Here is a 16,198-nt window from a genome sequence, read left to right as displayed (position 1 = left end):
AGATGGCCATTTCGTACTACCTCATACTCAATTCCCGTGTGGAGAACCAATTTGTAGATTCCAGACAAATGCACTCAGGGGGGTGGGGGAATGAGAAAAGCATAACACCAAGGGGTGCATATGACCCCCTTCGGGGGAGGGTGCGGGCTGTGAGATGGGGGCCCCACGGGGTTGCTGTGACCCCCCCCCCACTCCACTCTCCCTTTTGGGGAAGGTGGTGAGGGGGTCCATACTACACCAGGGGTCCATACTACTAATAATTTTGGAAATGTGACGCTGAGGGCTCGCTGTAGCGGGTGGGAAGACCATGAAAGAGACAGGATGGAGAAAAAAAAACAACAACGAAAACACGGGGTCCGTACGACACCTCCAGGACTACGGGAGGGTTAAATGCTAAAACCCATTCCATTCGATATGTTTGTTTATCCCTATAAATGAAAATTAACCTAAAGGCTTACTTAAACTTAAATACTAACATTAGCATGTGGGCTAACACTAGCATGTTGGATAATGTAATAAGTCAATTAAGCCTTAGAAGTAACAATCAGCCTAAATGCTTATGTTAGCTTAAATGCAAACATTTAGCATGTGGACTAACACTGGCATGTTGTTTATTATTTACTAACTCTATTTAATATGTCAATTTAGCCTTTTAAGTGAAAATTACCCTGAATGCTAATACATTATTGCTGAATGCTAATACATTTAATGCTAATATTAGCATGTTAGCTAACACTCCATTTAATGTCAATTTAGGCTTATCAGTGAAAATTAGCCTAAATGCAAAGGTTAGCTAAAATGCTAAAATTAACATGTTGGCTAACACTACAATGTTGGTAAATATTGACTTACTCCATTTAATATGTCAATTTAGCCTTTTAAGTGAAGATTACACTGAATGCTAATAATACAGTAAGTCAGTCATTTTTTAGAAATGGTTTATATCCACTTTTAGCCAAGCGTCTGATGTTTCAGAGGATACCACACATGTCTATGTTTAAGTAAGGGAAGTCAGTCAGTCATATTTTACCGCTTCTTCCATAGTGGGTCACTGGGAAGCTGGTGCCTATCTCCAGCAGTCTATGGGCAGGAGGCGGGGTACATCCTGGACAGGTCACCAGTCCATCGCAGGGCAACACACAAACAACCATTCACACATCTAAGGACAATTAAGAGAGACCAACAGGCATGTCGTTGGACTGTGGGAGGTACCCGGTGGGAACATGCAAACTCCATGCCAGCTAATGTTTGCTTAAATGCTAACATTGTTGGCTGATATTAACCTACTCCATTTGATATGTTTATAGTGCTTTATAAGTGTATATTAGCTTAAATGCTAATGTTGGCCTAAATCATAACATTGTCGTGTTGGCAAACACTAGCATGATAGCTAACCATTCAAGATGTAAATTTCACCTCATTAGTACAAATTAGCCTAAATGCTAATGTTAGCTTAAATGCTAACATTACCATGTGGGCTAACACTAGCTTGTTGGGTAACATTGACTCATTCTATTCCATAGTCAATTTAGCCTTATAAGCTACAATTAGAATAAATCTTAATGTTAACTTAAATGCTAAAATTAGTATGTGGGCTAACAATAAGGTAAGGTAAGGTAAGGTAAGGTAAGTTTATTTATATAGCGCTTTTCAGCAACGAGACACTCAAAGCGCTGTACATACAATTACAATACAATCACAAAGCAAATTAACACTGAAAAACAAATCAAATGATAAAATCAAACAACAGAGGTAATTTAAAAAAGTAAAATAAAATAAAGAGAACAGAATGATGGACAAGAAAATGAAAGGAAAATTGGACTGAAAACGCAACTAATCATGCCTAGATGGCACAGTCAAAGGCCACTCTAAACAAATAAGTTTTTAATCTTGATTTAAAGCAACTTAGGGTTTCGGCGCTTTTACAGTTTTCTGGCAGTTTATTCCAGGTTAGTGGAGCATAAGAACTAAAAGCTGCTTCTCCATGTTTGGTTCTGGTTCTGGTTCTGCAGAGTAGATTTGAGCCAGAAGACCTGTGACGTCTGGCTCGTTGATACACTGACAACAAGTCTGTAATGTAGTTTGGTGCTAGGCCATTCAGTGATTTATAGACTAACAGAAGTATTTTAAACTCTATTCTCTGAGCTACAGGGAGCCAGTGTAGGGACTTTAGAACCGGGGTGATGTGCTCCACTTTCTTAGTTCTAGTAAGGACGCGGGCAGCAGCGTTCTGGATCAACTGCAGCTGTCTCATCAACTTTTTAGGCAGGCCTGTGAAGACACCATTGCAGTAATCAATTCTACTAAAGATGAACGCATGAATTAGTTTTTCAAGGTCCTGCTGAGACATTAGTCCTTTAATCCTCGAGATGTTCTTTAGATGATAGAAGGCCAACCTAGTTACTACCTGTATGTGCCTCTGAAGGTTCAGGTCTGAGTCCATCACTACACCCAGGTTTGGAGCCTGACTGGTGGTTTCTAGCTGTATTAACTGAAGCTGTGTGCTAACTTTTAAACGCTCTTCCTTTGGTCCAAAGATTATTACTTCAGTTTTGTTTTGATTCAGCTGAAGAAAATGTAGGCCCATCCATGCATTGATTTCTTCTAAGCATTTACCCAGCGCTTGAATGGGTTCATGGTCACCTGGTGACATCGTAACGTATAGCTGTGTGTCGTCTGCATAGTTATGATAACTTACGTTGTTGTTTATTAAAATCTGAGTTAGGGGGAGCATGTAGATATTGAATAGGAGGGGCCCTAAGATGGACCATTGGGGAACGCCACATGTGATTTTTGTGGTCTCTGATGTAAAGTTACCTACTGACACAAAAAAGTCCCTGTCCTTCACGTAGGATTTAAACCAGTTGAGTGCTGTACCAGAAAGGCCAACCCAGTTTTCCAGGCGCTCTAATAAAATGGAGTGATCAACAGTGTCGAATGCTGCAATAAGGTTCAATAATACCAGCACTGTGGTTCTTCCACAGTCTGCATTTATACGGATGTCATTGAACACCTTGACAAGAGCAGTCTCTGTACTGTGGTGAGCAGGAAGCCTGACTGGAAGACATTGAAGCGGTTGGTCGTTGTTAGGAAGTTGTTTAACTGCTGAAACACAGCTTTTTCAATAATCTTACTGATGAAGGGGAGGTTTGATATAGGCCTGTAGTTCTGTAGTAGCAGCTTGTCCAAGTTGCTCTTTTTCAATTGAGGTTTGATAATTGCTATTTTTAGGGCCTGGAGGAAAACACCTGACAAAAGGGACGTGTTTATTATTTGTGTTAAATCAGATGTTATTACAGGCGAAGCTTTCTGAAGGAAAGCTGTGGGTAAAAGATCGAGACGGCAGGAAGAAGAACTTAGTTGCTGTACGATTTCTTCTAAGATTTGGCAGTTTATTTGGTGAAATTGGGAAATTTAGTCAAAATCAGTTCTAGTTGGATACAACATTGGTACTGGAGTTGATGTGGATGTGCTGACTGCCCCTCTGATCTTTGGGTTTTTTCAGTAAAGAATTTAGCAAATTCATTGCAGGTCCTGGTAGAGTGGAGTTCAGATGCTACAGTTACAGGAGGGTTTGTTAACCTGTGGCAAATAATGCACAAGCATTGTTAATGTTTTTGCTGATGATCTCAGAAAAGAAAGATTCCCTTGCATTTTTCAGTTGTAGGTTATATCTGTATAGTCTCTATAGATAATATAGTGAACCTGGAGTCCAGTCTTTCTCCACCTGCGCTCAGCTTTTCGACACTCCTTTTTTTCACTTCTGACTGGTGGAGCACTTCTCCATGGAGACATTTTCTTCCCAGAAACGACTTTCACTTTAATTGAAGCAATTGAATCAATGATGTCTGAGATTTTAGAATGAAAGTTATCTACCAGCTCATCTACAGTGTTACAGGGCAAAGTGAAGGTAGAAGAGTAAATCTGGTTAAAGATTTCAGCAGCACTGTCCTTAAAGATGCGTTTTCATATAATGTCTCTTTGGCAAACTGAGTCATTGCAGATGATGCTTTCAAAAATAACAGAAAAGTGATCAGATAGGCCAACATCAGTTACAGACACCTTGGAAATGTTTAGACCCTTAGTGATGATCAAGTCCAAAATATGTCCCTGTTTGTATGTTTGCTGTTTAACATGTTGAGTCAAACCAACATTTCTAAGAGTGTCACATAGATCTATTGCACTTCTGTCTTCAGGATTGTATGTTGGCTAAGACTAACTCACTCCATTCAATATGTTACTTTAGTCCTATAATTGAATATTAACCTAAATGCTAATATTAGCTTAAATGCCAACATTAGCATGTTGGCTAGCATTGACTCATTACATGCAATATGTCAATTTTTGAATGGGATCTGTTGAGAATTAAAATCATGTAATTTCATGTTAGTTTAGTTTGCATGTGAGAACATTAAACTAAGATTTAACATGAGTGAGCCTTGGGGAGAGAGTCAGTAAGCGCAGGGGTCAGGTTGAACCTTGGGTTAGAAGGTTCTCGGCAGCTGCAAGCCGTAAAAGCTGACTGTAGGGACAATAAAGCAATAAATGTCAACTTTTGGCCGTGGTATAGATGCCACAAGGAAGCTTGGCTGATTTACAACACCTGATGGAAAAAGGGAAGGCACAGTCAGTAAGCTTTGAAGTCCACAGTATAAAGATGTACTGAAAACTTGTAATGACAGAGACATCTGGGTAAAGACAGCCATGCTTTGCTGAAAATCCATCTCTCTCTGTAAGGGCCCTTATGTAAATTCTCTCTACTTTATGTAATTTTCCTTCATTGTGCTATTTTGTATATTCATTTTGCATTAGAACCTCCCATGGAGGTTGAGGCCGCAAGGATATCAGTGATAGCATTATTTTACCTCAACAATTTGGTGCCGTGACCCGGATGTCATGAGCATAACCGAAGAAGATCACGTCATCAGCGGGGACAAAGGTAAATGGTTTTTACTTGGTGGTTTCCCCGCTGTATGATGTGATGAACCTCAGGTGTATTTAAAGGGCCACGCTGAGGCGGTTTAGAAGAGCGGTTAGGATAAAAAAACTCTGTGCCCCTAAGCTGGTCGCTGGCCTAGCCCCCCTTCTACCGGATGCGGTGTTGTGGATCGTGCTGAGAGTTCCACACTCGGGATTTGGCTCACCCAAAACGTGGATAAAGTTTAGTTGGGGACGTTTGGACTTAGGAACGGGTTGGCTCACTCGGAGGTTTGCGCTCACCTCGAACAGGATGCAGTCATAGGAGCAGTTTGCCCCGCCGTGTCGAAAGGCGACCAAACGTGTGGCCGTTGAGGTACGGGGTAACTCCCTTGGTCAGGATCTAAATGTTACACTCAGTTAACTGAGAATCTTTCCTTTGTTGCCGGTAACCGTAGGGATTTCAGCTGTCTACGTTGCTTTCTTTTATTTCCCTTTTCTCTCCTTGCTGTGCACAGTGTGTGTATGCGTGTATGTGTATGTGTGTTAGTGTGTGTTTGGCTGCGAGCGTTGACATCATAGCATGAGCTGTGTGTGAAATTTTGAGGAAACAATTATTGTGATTTGAACACTGGTTGGGTTTGTGCTGCAGTTATCAAATAGAAATATGGAGGAGTATTATAAGGTGTTTGAGGATGTTGACAGGGGAAATGGTTGGAAACCTCTTGCAAAACAAAATAAATGAATTGTAGCGTATTTGGATTGCTCATATACATGTCCTTCTCAAAATATTAGCATATTTTGATAAAGTTCATTATTTTCCATAATGTAATGATGGAAATTTAACATTCATATATTTTAGATTCATTGCACACTAACTGAAATATTTAAGGTCTTTTATTGTCTTAATACGGATGATTGTGGCATACAGGTCCTTCTCAAAATATTAGCATATTGTGATAAAGTTCATTATTTTCCATAATGTAATGATGAAAATTTAACATTCATATATTTTAGATTCATTGCAGACTAACTGAAATATGTCAGGTCTTTTATTGTCTTAATACAGATGATTTTGGCATACAGCTCATGAAAACCCAAAATTCCTATCTCACAGAATTAGCATATTTCATCCGACCAATAAAAGAAAAGTGTTTTTAATACAAAAAACGTCAACCTTCAAATAATCATGTACAGTTATGCACTCAATACTTGGTCGGGAATCCTTTGGCAGAAATGACTGCTTCAATGCGACGTGGCATGGAGGCAATCAGCCTGTGGCACTGCTGAGGTCTTATGGAGGCCCAGGATGCTTCGATAGCGGCCTTTAGCTCATCCAGAGTGTTGGGTCTTGAGTCTCTCAACGTTCTCTTCACAATATCCCACAGATTCTCTATGGGGTTCGGGTCAGGAGAGTTGGCAGGCCAATTGAGCACAGTGATACCATTGTCAGTAAACCATTTACCAGTGGTTTTGGCACTGTGAGCAGGTGCCAGGTCGTGCTGAAAAATGAAATCTTCATCTCCATAAAGCTTTTCAGCAGATGGAAGCATGAAGTGCTCCAAAATCTCCTGATAGCTAGCTGCATTGACCCTGCCCTTGATAAAACACAGTGGATCAACACCAGCAGCTGACACGGCACCCCAGACCATCACTGACTGTGGGTACTTGACACTGGACTTCTGGCATTTTGGCATTTCCTTCTCCCCAGTCTTCCTCCAGACTCTGGCACCTTGATTTCCGAATGACACGCAGAATTTGCTTTCATCCGAAAAAAGTACTTTGGACCACTGAGCAACAGTCCAGTGCTGCTTCTCTGTAGCCCAGGTCAGGCGCTTCTGCCGCTGTTTCTGGTTCAAAAGTGGCTTGACCTGGGGAATGCGGCACCTGTAGCCCATTTCCTGCACACGCCTGTGCACGGTGGCTCTGGATGTTTCTACTCCAGACTCAGTCCACTGCTTCCGCAGGTCCCCCCTTCTCCACAATCTTCCTCAGGGTCCGGTCACCTCTTCTCATTGTGCAGCGTTTTCTGCCACACTTTTTCCTTCCCACAGACTTCCCACTGAGGTGCCTTGATACAGCACTCTGGGAACAGCCTATTCGTTCAGAAATTTCTTTCTGTGTCTTACCCTCTTGCTTGAGGGTGTCAATAGTGGCCTTCTGGACAGCTGTCAGGTCGGCAGTCTTACCCATGATTGGGGTTTTGAGTGATGAACCAGGCTGGGAGTTTTAAAGGCCTCAGGAATCTTTTGCAGGTGTTTAGAGTTAACTCGTTGATTCAGATGATTAGGTTCATAGCTCGTTTAGAGACCCTTTTAATGATATGCTAATTTTGTGAGATAGAAATTTGGGGTTTTCATGAGCTGAATGCCACAATAATCCGTATTAAGACAATAAAAGACCTTAAATATTTCAGTTAGTGTGCAATGAATCTAAAATATATGAATGTTAAATTTTCATCATTACATTATGGAAAATAATTAACTTTATCAAAATATGCTAATATTTTGAGAAGGACCTGTATATCAACTGGCTCCACCTATCCAGTGGGAGTCACACCCATATAGTCCTCGTGGCCGGGCCAGTGGTGGGCCGTTTGGAAAGAGGGCCGGACAAAGGGGTGGACAGGGAGGAGCTGGTTCCTCCTCCTACCTGGTATGTGGGCAGACAGATCATGGTGACCGCAGCTGCCCTCAGCGCTATGGGGCACGTCCAGAAGGAGCTCCTCCATCCTTGCATCAACCTCCTCTGACACAACAAGCTCCTGTCACCGCACAATGCATCAATCATACCACAGTGACACACCCCACAGAGAGGTCCATACAATGGGAAAAAGGCAAAACCCATTGTTCCAGTGGAATTAAAGGGACACATTGCTATTTCTTGTGAACACTGAAGCCACGTTTTCCACGTTGAACATTCCTCCATCCAATAAAATGTCTTCTCTGATGGGGTGAAACAGACTCTGGCTGTGTTTCTGTAGAGGAGCCTTGTGTTGACATTTACCAGGGATTCATTGAGCCTGAAACCCCTTCTAGTGCTGTGGTAAGGTCCAGTTTCCTTATCTGGAAACCCTGGATTCGGGCCCTGGCTCCTTGCGGCCCAATACCTGCTCTGCCACGTGTGACTTTGTTTTATGACAGAAATTAGAAAACAAACAGATTGGTTTCAGGAACAGTTTGAAGACTATTTAGAAGGAAAATATGGACAATTTCCTCTAAAACATTTATGAAATGTCTGATGAAGCTGTATCTCACATATCTCAACCCTTGCACTCAAGTCATCAAGCTAAAGAACAGGGAGGAGTTGTAACACGTTCCCTTGCAGCCACTGATTAGCAACTTACTGCTGTCCCAGCCCTTTCTTTCTCTGCCTCCACTAACATTTACTGTGTTGAAGTTATTGACTGCCGTTTTAGAACATCATCAGCTATCTAGATAACACGGCAGAGAATTAACTGATCACTCTCTGACTGAGGCTGTTTATCCAGTTGTCCACTACATGTCTTCCCCATCTGGAGAAACCAGTACCCACATTCTCCTAAAGGAAAGTTATAGGTAACTGTAAAATGGCTCACGATTTAAGATAAATTAATAGCTCTGACAGCTGACTAGCTGAAAACTACAGGGATGTCTTCTCGTTCACTTATAGGAATCAGCAATTGAGAGACACCAGGTTGCTTCAAGATTTTACCTTATCCCCGGATCAGGTTCCCAAATCAGGTTCTCAAACAGCAGCTCCAGGACTGCATGTTGCCAGCGGAGGTGGTTTCTGATTACAGCCCGAACAGCAACCGCGTGTATTGAAGCTACCATCTCTATTCTTTTACATCTTGCAAAAAAGGTTTCAAAGTGAGTAAAATGAAAAACAGATTGAAGAATACAGGTTACTTTTTAGGAATAGTTATTTCAACAACAGGAACCCATATTTTTTCTGCACAAAAATCTGCCATTTTATATAATCCCAAACAAAGATTTGTTGTCATTTTTGGGTTTGACTGCCAATAGCTGAAACTATGTCCCTGATCACACTGGTTTGACAGCACCACTGAGTCTTTTGGTAAAAAATCAGTGTTGGAAAAATCTTAATGCATCGCTGAATTGGAACACAGACGCGAGGAATCATTCATTAAGTTTAAACAGCCGCGGTAGTTTGCTGCACAATTGCTCTTTCAGGATTACCGTCTGTTAGGTATTAATTAGTCAACTCAGAGGCAAGAATGATACAGTCAGATTTACTTGCAGCAAGGGTAGTTCACACTCTGCAGTGAGACCACAAAATGTTGGCAGCCCTCTCTCTTTATTTATACATGCTGGTTCACACACAGTTCAACAAACATTCAGGATGTGTGTGTGTGTGTGTGTGTGTGGGGTCAGAAAGGTTAGGGTTCATGTGTCTTGATTTTAAACAAAGAGGGAGTGAGGACTCGGTACCAGTCCCTAGATGTTGCTGATAAAAGCATAACTCACTCGTCTGACCTATATCTCTTTCTGTGGCATGTAGGAGGGAAAAGCACTTAGAGCAGACATGAGTGATAAACAATACAAAAGTTTTCAAACCCTAACAGTCCCCCCTTTTTATCACGAATAAATTCATCATTATTATATACATGTAAAAGAAAACACTCTGTGTGAGCGAAAAACCCACGGACGGTAAGCAGATTATATTGTGGGAAGAATACTCAGAGTACAATAATAATATAATAAATCAAAGAAAACAAAATGTAGGAAAAGTAAAAGAATTAAAACAAGCCTTGTTCATATCATCATTGTAAGTTTTCTCATTTCACTTAAACAGCAACTTCTTTCGATTTTCTGCTATAAAGTCATTTTATGAAGTACAATTATGAGATATTTTCATTTACAACATGTCATCATAGTCATCTGTTTTTGGGTTCAGTGTGGTGTCAACATTTACACACAGTATTTAAAGAGTATATCGGTGTTATCTCAACTTAAAAGAGTTTGTGCTTTATGGTCCTAAACCCTCTTCAAGTCAGGGGTAACAACCATCTGCTTTTCCTGTGACATCACCCAAAAGGAATGGGTTTTAACCATTAAACGTCTGATCCTGGTTTTTACAGCTTCCTCCTCTAATACAGATGTTCTGAAGAAAGAGAGGTAACCTAAAGGTCATACACTTTGGAACACCTTAGAGCACTTAATACAAGAATTTCCATTACAACTCCTTTCTTCTGATTACAAGATAATCACAACTAAAGGAAAATTCTTCAAAACCATCACCCCTCTCAGCTAACAGATAATCCAAAACCATTCTATTTTGCACACTCATCGTTCTAAGAACTTGCTGCTCCTCGGTCAGAACAGTGAACCCTTCCTCTCTAATAATGGGCTGATTGAATTATAAGTTGTGACTGTAGGTAGTAAATGAGCTAGATAAAATACTCCAGACCAATTAGCAGGCAGATTTGCACACATCCAAACCATGTTCTTAGGACATGAGTACCCATCTCTACTAGGAAAAGTAACAAAAACCCTGGTTAATTTACCTGCCTGGCCATACAACTTACTTCCATTTGGTACGGCTGTAAGATTAAAAGTTAACACAAAGGGATCTGGGACCAAAGATCCTGAAATAGTATAAGCAGCAGTTCTGATAGGACATGACTCAAATTTATGTCTGTTGATTAAAGCACATGAAACAGATATAATAGTTTTGCAACCTTCTGTCTTTCCAAGGAAATAAGGTGTGTTTTCCTCCTGTGCGATACAAATATCTGTACCTATATCTGGATATCCAATTGATTCCTATTACCCCAAAATCTATAAAGAATTCCTGTAGTAGCACATATTAAATTAGGCTCACTAGAAAATCTACTAACATTTCTGCTTTGCCTTACAATATAATTCCTTACTCAAGGAAAACCAACCTCCACCAGCTGGTTATGTTGCCTATCTGGAAAGAAAGTAGTATCAATAGGAACAGGTACTAAAAATGGTTGATCATTGATAGCACGTGGAATCAAACAACAAACATAGCAACTATCATTTCTTATCTTTCTCACAGTTTGATGCATCAGTTGCCACCAAACATTATCAGTATGATCATGGTAGTCAGGAAAGTGATGAATCTCTCTTTGAATCAGCTGATGAGTATTATTAGTCAGATTAGCCTTACATTATCTTTGCTGTACCATTCCCCAAATGAACACAAGAGTTATAAAAAGACTTGCAATACCAATCATTAGCATCAGAACAGACAATCTTCCATATAGCTGCATCGTAACCTTGAAGTGGAATGTCCTTTCTTCTGGTACTGAAAGCAAACAGTTTTTTTTTTCTCAAAGAAAACAAATTATAAACAAAACTCAAAAATCTTGCTGTCTCTCCTGAGTGGCTTCAAGCTGCCCTGTTACCAGTCTGGTACAGGTGGGCAGTCGTAGGAAGCTCCTCTAGAAATATATTTAGAAACAGGAACTCTAACCTGCTGGAAGTTAGGCTTCCATAGTCCAACTAAACAACGGTGGAAATGAACACATTTCAAATTTGTAATAATACCATAAAGTTAGATAAAAGCATCCAAGATTTCCTTCTCAGTGTCAGTTTCGCTGTCAAAGTGGGAGAAAAGAATTTGGCTGACCCTTGCTGTCCAGGCAAAGGAGCCTAGTAGCCACCAAATGTTAAGAAATGAAGGAGAATAAGCATCATGGCGCATGTTTGACTGTCTCTTTGTTGCAGACGTCGCCAGTCCATCATCCAGAGAAAGGTTATGTGCAAATGTGTAGAGGTCTTCCCTGTATGTTTCCTATGTGTCTCTCACTGTGATGTGTGTGCAGTGAGGCAAATGACCTTATGATTTCTAACTTTCAGGCAATGCGATGGCCTTAAGTAGATTCTGAAATAACGTTGCACTGCCCAAGAGATTATTGTGCCCTTGTAAGAACAGTGTTCTTCAACCACCTCTTCAATCACTTGCCAGTGATCAGCTTACAGTTCTTTGTCTTGTGGTGGTCCGCTGTCCTCACACCTTTCAGGCCGTGGATGATCCAGTTGGAAGATGACTTGTGTCCTGGAAGCCAGATGAAGCTGGTGGAGCTTTCCTGCAGCTTTCCTGGGTGTCTAGTAGGATCTGATATGGGCCATTCCAGCCCTGGACTTCCTGTGTTTTCTCCTAGATTCTCTGAGCAGAATCCAGTCGCCAGGAATAAAGGACTGGAGGGTGGAAGTGGCTGTTTCTGATAATGCAGCCTTCACCGTCTGTGAAACTTGAGAAAACACAGTGGACAGGTTTTGACAGTAAAACAACATCCTATCTTCACACAAAGATGTGGAAAAAAATTATCTTGGCGATATTCTCATGTTACTTTATTCTGACATTCCCCTCTTCTGGCGCAGGGTCCAACCCATGTGACAATCCAGCAAAAGGTTTAAACAAGAATGTTCTAGTAACCAAGATCACATTACATAGAACCAAAGAAATGAATTCAGACATAACTATGTGTCTCTATGAATTGAACAAAAACAACAGAAATAAAATCCAGATGTTTTTAACTGTAACTCAGTTCCATTAACAACAAAACACAAACTTCAGTCGTCGTACAGTTCATCAATATTTCACTTAGAAATAAGTCACATATCATCCTGATTTGTCTTGTATGAAGATAAGTATTAGATTAATGTAAATCTAATGTAATTTTGATGAATAAACCCTACAAAATGAATCTAATAAATAATTCCTGTTAAGTATGAAATCATAACTCTGATTCTTTATCAGAAATATATTCCTTACTTTTGGCATATCTTGAACTGTCAGTTAGCTTAATGGCACGAGGGAAAACTTTCAATCTAATAAATCACCAATGATTCTGTATGCAAAAAAAAGCTGTGTGCTAGATAATATGGAAAAAGACATGTTGATATGAAACAATGGTTGAGAAGTGGATTTGTGACTGCAGCACAGAAGCCAATCAAACATGAAAATTAAATTAGATTTATGGATCGAGCCTTGTTGTTGCCTAAAAAGTAGCAGGTTATGCACACAGCTTCAATTTGGTAAGTGTTGGAGCTGAGACCTTTGAACATCTAAACTTGGAAAAAATCAAACAACATCACAAAAGGGGTTCTCCACTTGAGGAATTTACTGTGTGGAAGAGAAAAGGCCCTGGTGATAAAAGTTGTGAAGCCACCAAACATGAGAGAACACATTTCAGAAGAGGCTCATGGAACATCACATGTAGGTATTTTGCAGGTGCCGATCAATCCAGAACAATGGTGGCACCCATATTTAAAAGATATGGTGAGAGAAGATCAGGAACTGTTCTATTTGCAGACAATTTAATCCAAAACCTACTGTACATCCATTTGCAGGTAAGTTTAAAAACATCATGGTATCCACAGCAAGTGGATATAGATACAGGTTGGTCTGTGTGGATGGATATTCAGCATGGCCTGAGGCATGGTTCACAAGAAAGGAAGACAGTAAGTATGTGGTAAAACGTTTAATTAATCATTACATTCCCAGACATGGCTTCCTGGAAAACATAAGATCTGATAATGGAACTCATTTCAGGAGCAAAGATCTGCAACTGGTGGAGCAAATGTTGAGACTGAAACATGATTTCGGTACAGTATATCATTCTCAGTCACAGGGCATAGTTGAAAGAATGAACCAAACATTGAAAACAAAATTGGCTAAAATCTGTGCACAGACCAAATTAAATTGGGTGGATGCTTTGCCAGTTGCTTTAATGTCTGTCAGGATGTCTGTTAATCAGTCCACAGGTTACACCCCACATGAACTACAGACTGGGACCAGCACAGCGGAAACCAGGACAAACAGGTGAATTTTCACAATTATCTTCTAACACTTTCTTTAATGAGTTGCAGACCCTAGCGGCAGAATTTTCCAGAGGACCTGAGGGAACAAGAGGCTCCCCTGTGGTACCAGGAGTCAACTGGGTGTAGCTCAAAGTCATCATCAAGCCAGGAACCCAGATTCACAGGCCGTTCCAAGTCCAGGAAAGAACATCTCATGCGGTTCGTCTAAGAGGAAAGGAGAAATCTGGTATCATTGGAGCCAGTCTGCACCAGCTGAGGAGCCTACAAAGTCACACAGAGGTGTCATAAAGGGGCATAATAAATCCCCTGGAGGCTCACCGGTGTGATCGCACTGAGCTGAAAAGGATTTATCCACTACAGAGAATTTTTCTTTTAGTTTTCAAGGTTAAAAGAAGAGGATTTATCCACTCCAGAGACTTTTTTTTTTGGTTTTCAAGAGGATTTATCCACTACAAGTAGTCATTCGATTCAACTAATCAACAGATAAATTCAGGAGTGGAAATTGGAACATATGTGACTCTTGATTTTGATTATGTGATCCTTGAATGTGGTGTGTTTTCTGTCAATTAATCTTTGGAGCATTGGTTATACTATTGGTGTTTTCTGTACTTGATGTATGACTTTGAATCAACATTTTCCCACAGTGTAAATCCCACAGTGTGTGAAGGTTATAAGCTCCTGGGCTAAGTGGGATTGATCTGATATAAAGAATGAAAATTGTGATGGATGGTTGGGATGTTAGTTTTAAATGGAAATATGGGGGAGGAGGTTTAATAATGACACTGGTGGGAATGATTGTGTGCTTGACATGTGATGTTTTCCAGAGTGGTGAGCACCCCTCCAGTCCCAATTTCCGCAGCCGTCGTCATCTACTCCAGAAAATGACTGAAATATCGGACACATGCATTAAAAGACATGGAGGTATTGAACTAGATTATGTACTTGGCTCAGACACCACGTTTCAGGTTGATCTCTGTTCTGTGTTTACATGTGAGGGTAGTGAGCTAGCCTGGACTAAATATAATGTGTATGTTAGGTATTATTTAGTCAACTCAGAGGTAAGAACGATACAGTCAGAGTTACTTGTGACAAGGGTAGCCCACTTTGCAGTGAAACTACAAAGTTTTTGACACCCTATCTCTTTATTTATATGCACAGTTCAACAGACAGTTCAGACAGGGTGTATGTGTGTGAGACGGAAAGGAGGCTGGTTCACACAGAGATAACAATGATCTCACACACACAGGGAGGAAGGCATAGTGCAAGTGCCTTGCAACACAAGGTTTTTACATGAGTGATAACAAGTTTTTGCACCCATCCAACAGTCCCTTCTTTTATCACAAGTAAAAACATTTAATATAAAAACGAGTAAGAAAAATACTTTGTATGAGCGAAAACCCACGGACGGTAAACAGATTATATTTTGTGGGAAATACTCATACGGCCCCGCCGCCCTCGGCGACCATTAAAAGTTAAATGTTGATTAATACTTGAAATCATAAAAATAAAAGAATAATACTTGAAATCATAAAAATAAAAGAATAATACTTGAAATCATAAAAATAAAAGAATAATACTTGAAATCATAAAAATAAAAGAATAAGAATACTTGAAATCATAAAAATAAAAGAATAATACTTGAAATCATAAAAATAAAAGAATAATAATAATACTTGAAATCATAAAAATAAAAGAATAATACTTAATTAATGAAAACAGTGAAACATAATAAAGGAATTTCAAAATCTGCCCTGTTTATGTCATCATTGTACTTTTTCTCATTTCACTTAAGCAACAACTTCTTTCGATTTTCTGCTGTAAGGTCATTTTATGAAATACAATGTATGAGTACACTCAGGCTTTTGATGTGATTTATTTACAACATGTCATCATAATCGTCCCCTTCATTTTCGTGCATTTCTACCTGGTTCAGTGTTGCATATGCCACCATGAACAATACCAGAAATTCTGTAGGAATGGATGTGCGTCATGTTCTTCCGTCAGTGTTCTGAGATGGGTCCCGTCTGATGTCCATCTCTTCTGGTTCGGTATCACCTCCTATGGATCCTGCTTTAGATAGAGAAAGAGTCCTGCTACCAGAATTAAGCTCAGGCTTATCAGTCCTGTCCACAAGTTACAGAGAGCCATTTTATAATTGGGCGCAGATCAGCTGTTTTCTTCACCGGTTTGAGACGCTGGGCCATCTTTGAACCCGGACTTCCTCTGCTACCCCGTCGGTTGATCTGGCTCCTGTAATGGCAAAACTGGCTTACAGTGGCTTTTATGGATCCAGGAAGGCCTCTCTGCTATTTTCAGAGCTGTGGGCGTTGTCAGGAGTATTTGAAACGGCCCTTTCCACCAAGGAGTGCTCCAATCCTTCCGGTGGAGTGTCTTAATCAGGACCAGGTCTCCAGGCCTCATTCTGTGGGATAGGAGCAGAGATTATCGGCAGACCACTGGACATTTGTTCTTCTTTTGTCTGC

The sequence above is a fragment of the Girardinichthys multiradiatus genome, chromosome 4 (genome assembly GCF_021462225.1).
Source record: "Girardinichthys multiradiatus isolate DD_20200921_A chromosome 4, DD_fGirMul_XY1, whole genome shotgun sequence".
In the NCBI taxonomy this organism is placed as follows: Eukaryota; Metazoa; Chordata; class Actinopteri; order Cyprinodontiformes; family Goodeidae; genus Girardinichthys; species Girardinichthys multiradiatus.
This window is presented reverse-complemented; position numbering follows the sequence as displayed.